Below are 7500 nucleotides of genomic sequence, written 5' to 3'. Positions count from 1 at the left end.
ATCTGAAAATGGACCGATGCATGACGTCAACACTTAGCCCGCCTCGTCTGATCGATCTAAGCCATCTCGACCCACCCAACACGCCTTCCAAGTCGGATCACTCGGACTTCGATCTGAAAATCTCCGGACTCATTTTTATGAATATCCCCAGTCAGTAAGAACGTTATTTCGCCAATATATACCAACAATAAACCATATTCCAATAGCTGAACCAAAAATATAATTCCCGATCCAAACGTTCTGCATCGCCCAACGCGACCACCTTCCCTATATATGTCAGGAGAGCACAGGGTTCCCCTCCAGACAACACTTACGCTCTATCCCCGACTCTCGGTCGATCGATAGGCCAGGTCAGCGGTGTCTGTTTCGGCCGAAGCTCGGACTTTGGTCAAAATGTTCCGATACAAAATTTGAACCAAGATAGATACAGATATGATTCCTTCTTAAATATACGTTGATTATCGAACAGAATATGGTAAATATTTTGCGATGACCGAGGATTTCATGAATTTTTTTTTTTTTCGAAAAAATTTTCTGTTATCGGAATTTCCTCAAATTTCATTTGGTTGCCTACTAATGCATATTAAAAACGATAATCAACAATCAGAATCATTATTTATCATTTATTTCAATTTTTATAATGAAAAACGTTCACGTCCTTTCGCGCCTCTCGATCGTCGTTTACGTGATGCATCGGTCAGCCCTAGTTTACGTGGTGCATCGGTAAGATCGAGTTCACGTTCTGCATCGGTAAGATCCAGTTCACGTGGTGCATCGGTAAGATCGAGATTACGTGGTGCATCGGTAAGATCGAGTTTACGTGGTGCATCGGTAAGATCCAATTCACGTTCTGCATCGGTAAGATCCAGTTCACGTGGTGCATCGGTGAGATCGAGTTTACGTTCTGCATCGGTGTGATCTAGTTTACGTTGTGCATCGGTAAGATCGAGATTACGTGAAGCATCGGTATGATCGAGTTTACGTTCTGCATCGGTCTGGACTTAGAGATATATTTTCGACGTGAAAATGTTCCGATACAACTTTTGAACCAGGATAGTTAGAGAGATGATTTTTTCTGGGATGTACGTTGATTGGGGAATGGATTGTGGAAAATAACTTGCCATGACCGAGGTGTTCTCGAATTTTTTTTTTTTTTCGAAAAATATTTTCTGATTTTGGATTTTACTCAAATTTGATTTCGTTGCCTTCTAATGTGTTCTAAAAGAGTAAATCAGTAATCAGAATCGAAAAATATTTTTCGGATTTTTTTTTTTTTGAAAAAAAATTTTCTGATTTTGGAATTTCCTCAAATTTGATTTGGTTGCCTTCTAATGTGTTTTTAAAGCGTAAATCAGTAATCAGAATCAATATTCATTGTCGACTTTAATTTTTATAAGGAAAAATGTTCACGTCCTTAAACGCCTCCCCATCATTAGCCCGAGTCCAAGTCGATGTCAGTCCCGAGCGGACGGTGTCAGATACTACCTATCGCCCCGGTCTGGACTTGGCGAGGTATTTCGACGTGAAATGTTCCGATACAACTTTTGAACCAGGATAGTTAGAGAGATGATTTCTTCTATGTTGTACGTTGATTGTGGAATGGATTGTGGGAAATAACTTGCCATGACCCAGGTGTTCTTGAATTTTTTTTTTTTTCGAAAAAAATTTTCTGATCTTGAAATTTCCTCAAATCTGATTGCGTTGCCTTCTAATGTGTTCTAAAAGAGTAAATCAGTAATCAGAATCAATATTCATTGTCGACTTTAATTTTTATAAGGAAAAATGTTCACGTCCTTAAACGCCTCTCCATCGTTACCCCGACTCCAAGACGATGTTAGACCGGAGCGGACGGTGTCAGATGCGACCGATCTCCCCGGTCTGGACTTAGCGAGATATTCCGACGTGAAATGTTCCGATACAAAAATTTAACTGTGATAGTTAGAGAGATGGTTCCTTTTGTGATGTACGTTGATTGTGTAATAGAATATGGAAATAAACTTGAGATGACCGAGGTCTTCTGGGATTTTTTTTTTTTTTCGAAAAATATTTTTCGATTTCGGAAATCCCTCAAATTTCATTGAGATATGTCCTAATGTGTTCTTAAAGCTTAAATCAACAATCAGAATTAATATCCAAAAGTTATTTCATTTTTTATGAGGAAAAACGTTCACGTCCTTTCCGCTCCCAAAAAGTGAGATATCATAGAAAATATCGCAATATATGTTGTTTACGGCCATACCACGCTGAAATTGCCAGTTCTCGTCAGAACACTGAAGCCAAGCAGCGTCGGGCGCGGTTAGTACTTGGATGGGTGACCGCTTGGGAACACCGCGTGCTGTAAGCTTTTTTTTTACGTTCTGCATCGGTCTGCCGAGATAACGTGGTGCATCGGTATGATCGAGTTTACGTTCTGCATCGGTAAGATCGAGATTACGTGATGCATCGGTAAGATTGAGATTACGTGGTGCATCGGTAAGATCGAGATTACGTGGTGCATCGGTAAGATCGAGTTTACGTGGTGCATCGGTAAGATCCAATTCACGTTCTGCATCGGTAAGATCCAGTTCACGTGGTGCATCGGTGAGATTGAGATTACGTGGTGCATCGGTAAGATCGAGTTTACGTGGTGCATCGGTAAGATCCAATTCACGTTCTGCATCGGTAAGATCCAGTTCACGTGGTGCATCGGTAAGATGGAGATTACGTGGTGCATCGGTAAGATCGAGTTTACGTGGTGCATCGGTAAGATCCAATTCACGTTCTGCATCGGTAAGATCCAGTTCACGTGGTGCATCGGTAAGATTGAGATTACGTGGTGCATCGGTAAGATCGAGTTTACGTGGTGCATCGGTAAGATCCAATTCACGTTCTGCATCGGTAAGATCCAGTTCACGTGGTGCATCGGTAAGATGGAGATTACGTGGTGCATCGGTAAGATCGAGATTACGTGGTGCATCGGTAAGATCTACTTTACGTTCTGCATCGGTCTGCCCTTGTTTACGTGGTGCATCGGTAAGATCGAGATTACGTGAAGCATCGGTATGATCGAGTTTACGTTCTGCATCGGTCTGCCCGATATTACGTGGTGCATCGGTTCAGCCCTAGTTTACGTTGTGCATCGGTCTGGACTTAGAGATATATTTTCGACGTGAAAATGTTCCGATACAACTTTTGAACCAGGATAGTTAGAGAGATGATTTTTTCTGTGATGTACGTCGATTGGGGAATGGATTGTGGAAAATAACTTGCCATGACCGAGGTGTCCTCGAATTTTTTTTTTTTTCGAAAAAAATTTTCTGATTGTGGAATTTTCTCAAATTTGATTTGGTTGCCTCCTAATGTGTTCTAAAAGAGTAAATCAGTAATAGGAATCGAAAAATATTTTTCGGATTTTTTTTTTTTTCGAAAAAAATTTTCTGATCGTGGAATTTCCTCAAATTCGATTTGGTTGCCTTCTAATGTGTTTTTAAAGCGTAAATCAGTAATCAGAATCAATATTCATTGTCGACTTTAATTTTTATAAGGAAAAATGTTCACGTCCTTAAACGCCTCCCCATCATCAGCCCGAGTCCAAGTCGATGTCAGTCCCGAGCGGACGGTGTCAGATACTACCTATCGCCGAGGTCTGGACTTGGCGAGATATTACGACGTGAAATGTTCCGATACAACTTTTGAACCAGGATAGTTAGAGAGATGATTTCTTCTATGTTGTACGTTGATTGTGGAATGAAATACGGAAAATAACTCGCCATGACCGAGGTGATTACGATTTTTTTTTTTTTTTCGAAAAAAATTTTCTGATCGTGGAATTTTCTCAAATTTGATTTGGTTGCCTCCTTATATGTTCTAATAGCGATAATCAACAATCAGAATCAAAATCCATGATCGGGTTTGATTTTTATAAGGAAAAATGTTCACGTCCTTTTTTTCAACCCCGACTCATTGACGATGTTAGAACCGAGCCGGCGGTGTCAGATACGACCGATCGCCCCGGTCCCGATCGTCATTTACGTTGTGCATCGGTCTGCCCGAGATTACGTGGTGCATCGGTATGATCGAGTTTACGTGGTGCATCGGTAAGATCCAATTCACGTTCTGCATCGGTAAGATCCAGTTCACGTGGTGCATCGGTAAGATTGAGATTACGTGGTGCATCGGTAAGATCGAGTTTACGTGGTGCATCGGTAAGATCCAATTCACGTTCTGCATCGGTAAGATCCAGTTCACGTGGTGCATCGGTAAGATGGAGATTACGTGGTGCATCGGTAAGATCGAGATTACGTGGTGCATCGGTAAGATCTACTTTACGTTCTGCATCGGTCTGCCCTTGTTTACGTGGTGCATCGGTAAGATCGAGATTACGTGAAGCATCGGTATGATCGAGTTTACGTTCTGCATCGGTCTGCCCGATATTACGTGGTGCATCGGTTCAGCCCTAGTTTACGTTGTGCATCGGTCTGGACTTAGAGATATATTTTCGACGTGAAAATGTTCCGATACAACTTTTGAACCAGGATAGTTAGAGAGATGATTTTTTCTGTGATGTACGTCGATTGGGGAATGGATTGTGGAAAATAACTTGCCATGACCGAGGTGTCCTCGAATTTTTTTTTTTTTCGAAAAAAATTTTCTGATTGTGGAATTTTCTCAAATTTGATTTGGTTGCCTCCTAATGTGTTCTAAAAGAGTAAATCAGTAATAGGAATCGAAAAATATTTTTCGGATTTTTTTTTTTTTCGAAAAAAATTTTCTGATCGTGGAATTTCCTCAAATTCGATTTGGTTGCCTTCTAATGTGTTTTTAAAGCGTAAATCAGTAATCAGAATCAATATTCATTGTCGACTTTAATTTTTATAAGGAAAAATGTTCACGTCCTTAAACGCCTCCCCATCATCAGCCCGAGTCCAAGTCGATGTCAGTCCCGAGCGGACGGTGTCAGATACTACCTATCGCCGAGGTCTGGACTTGGCGAGATATTACGACGTGAAATGTTCCGATACAACTTTTGAACCAGGATAGTTAGAGAGATGATTTCTTCTATGTTGTACGTTGATTGTGGAATGAAATACGGAAAATAACTCGCCATGACCGAGGTGATTACGATTTTTTTTTTTTTTTCGAAAAAAATTTTCTGATCGTGGAATTTTCTCAAATTTGATTTGGTTGCCTCCTTATATGTTCTAATAGCGATAATCAACAATCAGAATCAAAATCCATGATCGGGTTTGATTTTTATAAGGAAAAATGTTCACGTCCTTTTTTTCAACCCCGACTCATTGACGATGTTAGAACCGAGCCGGCGGTGTCAGATACGACCGATCGCCCCGGTCCCGATCGTCATTTACGTTGTGCATCGGTCTGCCCGAGATTACGTGGTGCATCGGTCTGGACTTAGAGATATATTTTCGACGTGAAAATGTTCCGATACAACTTTTGAACCAGGATAGTTAGAGAGATGATTTTTTCTGTGATGTACGTCGATTGGGGAATGGATTGTGGAAAATAACTTGCCATGACCGAGGTGTCCTCGAATTTTTTTTTTTTTTTCGAAAAAAATTTTCTGATCGTGGAATTTTCTCAAATTTGATTTGGTTGCCTCCTAATGTGTTCTAATAGCGATAATCAACAATCAGAATCAAAATCCATGGTCGGGTTTGGTTTTTATAAGGAATAATGTTCACGTCCTTTTTTACAACCCCGACTCATTGACGATGTTAGAACCGAGCCGGCGGTGTCAGATACGACCGATCGCCCCGGTCCCGATCGTCATTTACGTTGTGCATCGGTCTGCCCGAGATTACGTGGTGCATCGGTCTGGACTTAGAGATATATTTTCGACGTGAAAATGTTCCGATACAACTTTTGAACCAGGATAGTTAGAGAGATGATTTTTTCTGGGATGTACGTTGATTGGGGAATGGATTGTGGGAAATAACTTGCCATGACCGAGGTGTTCTCGAATTTTTTTTTTTTTTTCGAAAAAAATTTTCTGATCGTGGAATTTTCTCAAATTTGATTTGGTTGCCTCCTAATGTGTTCTAATAGCGATAATCAACAATCAGAATCAAAATCCATGGTCGGGTTTGGTTTTTATAAGGAATAATGTTCACGTCCTTTTTCGCCTATGTTCTTTTTCGACGTGAAATGTTCCGATACAACTTTTGAACCAGGATAGTTAGAGAGATGATTTTTTCTGGGATGTATGTTGATTGACGTACGAAACTTGGAAAAAAATAGAAAAGACCGAGGTACTCTAGAAAAAAAAATTTATTGAAAATATTTTTTTGATTTCGGAATTAATTCGAAATTCATTCAGATGTCTTCTATCAATATCGCGAAAGAAAAATCAATAATCAGAATCGATATTCATCTAAGATTATTTCCTTCTGGATTGTGTTAACATTCGGTACGATCTTGTCTACGTGATGCATCGGTTTGTTTCTCGGCTCTTGTGAGCAAGTTGGACACTCGAGACGGCCTCCATCGATCGGATTAGGCGGGCTTTAATGTTAACGTGCTGCATCGGTGTGATCTTGTTTACGTCATGCATCGGTATAGCTTTAAATCGCGCCGTAAAGTCGTTCACGTCATGCATCGGTATCTTAAATCGCGCCGTAAAGTCGTTCACGTCATGCATCGGTATCTTAAATCGCGCCGTAAAGTCGTTCACAGTCATGCATCGGTATCTTAAATCGAGCCGAAAAGTCGTTCACGTCATGCATCGGTATGGCTTTAAATCGCGCCCTAGGGTCGTTCACGTCATGCATCGGTGGCACAAAAAAAAGACGCCGATGCATGACGTGAGCCGACTTTTCGGCTCGATTTAAGATACCGATGCATGACGTGAACGACTTTACGGCGCGATTTAAGATACCGATGCATGACGTGAACCGACTTTTCGGCATGAAGTCAGCTAAAATTATCGTGTGCATCTTGGGTCGGTCCACGTACCGTAGATCAGAGAGGGACGACGTACATACATCGGATACATTTGTATCCAACAAGTTACGATCGTCGTCTGATCCAGCGGTAATCGGACCTACTCTCGTGAATTTATTTTGCCCCTTGAATAATTTTGTACCGATGCACGACGTGAAGTCGACTTTCCGGCATGGTTTAAGCTAAAATTATCGTGTGCATCTTGGGTAGGCCCACTTACTACAGATCTGAGACGGACGACGTACATACATCGGATACATTCGTATCCAACAAGTTACAATCGTCGTCTGATCCAGCGGTAATCGGACCTACTCTCGTGAATTTATTTTGCCCCTTGAATAACTTTGTACCGATGCACGACGTGAAGTCGACTTTCCGGCATGGTTTAAGCTAAAATTATCGTGTGCATCTTTCATTTTACTCATCACATAGTCTGATGCATTTGATGACATTTACCCTTGTGAGTTATTCGTATTTCTCTCTCATGTCCGATTTCGTCAAACATATCTACCTTTCTGATTGATTCATCGTGAATTGTTCGAATTTGACTAAGATAAGCCT

The 7500-nt window shown here is 40.9% G+C and overlaps 1 non-coding gene across 1 annotated transcript; it reads left to right on the top strand.

Annotated features, from left to right (window-relative positions):
- The first annotated feature begins 2225 nt into the window (after window positions 1-2225).
- LOC123687061 lies at window positions 2226-2344 on the top strand. The gene has a single exon (XR_006748807.1). It is a non-coding gene; the product is annotated as a 5S ribosomal RNA (ribosomal RNA).
- Window positions 2345-7500: the final 5156 nt, after the last annotated feature.

This window comes from Harmonia axyridis, chromosome X (assembly GCF_914767665.1).
Source record: "Harmonia axyridis chromosome X, icHarAxyr1.1, whole genome shotgun sequence".
NCBI classification, from domain to species: domain Eukaryota; kingdom Metazoa; phylum Arthropoda; class Insecta; order Coleoptera; family Coccinellidae; genus Harmonia; species Harmonia axyridis.
This window is presented reverse-complemented; position numbering and strand designations above follow the sequence as displayed.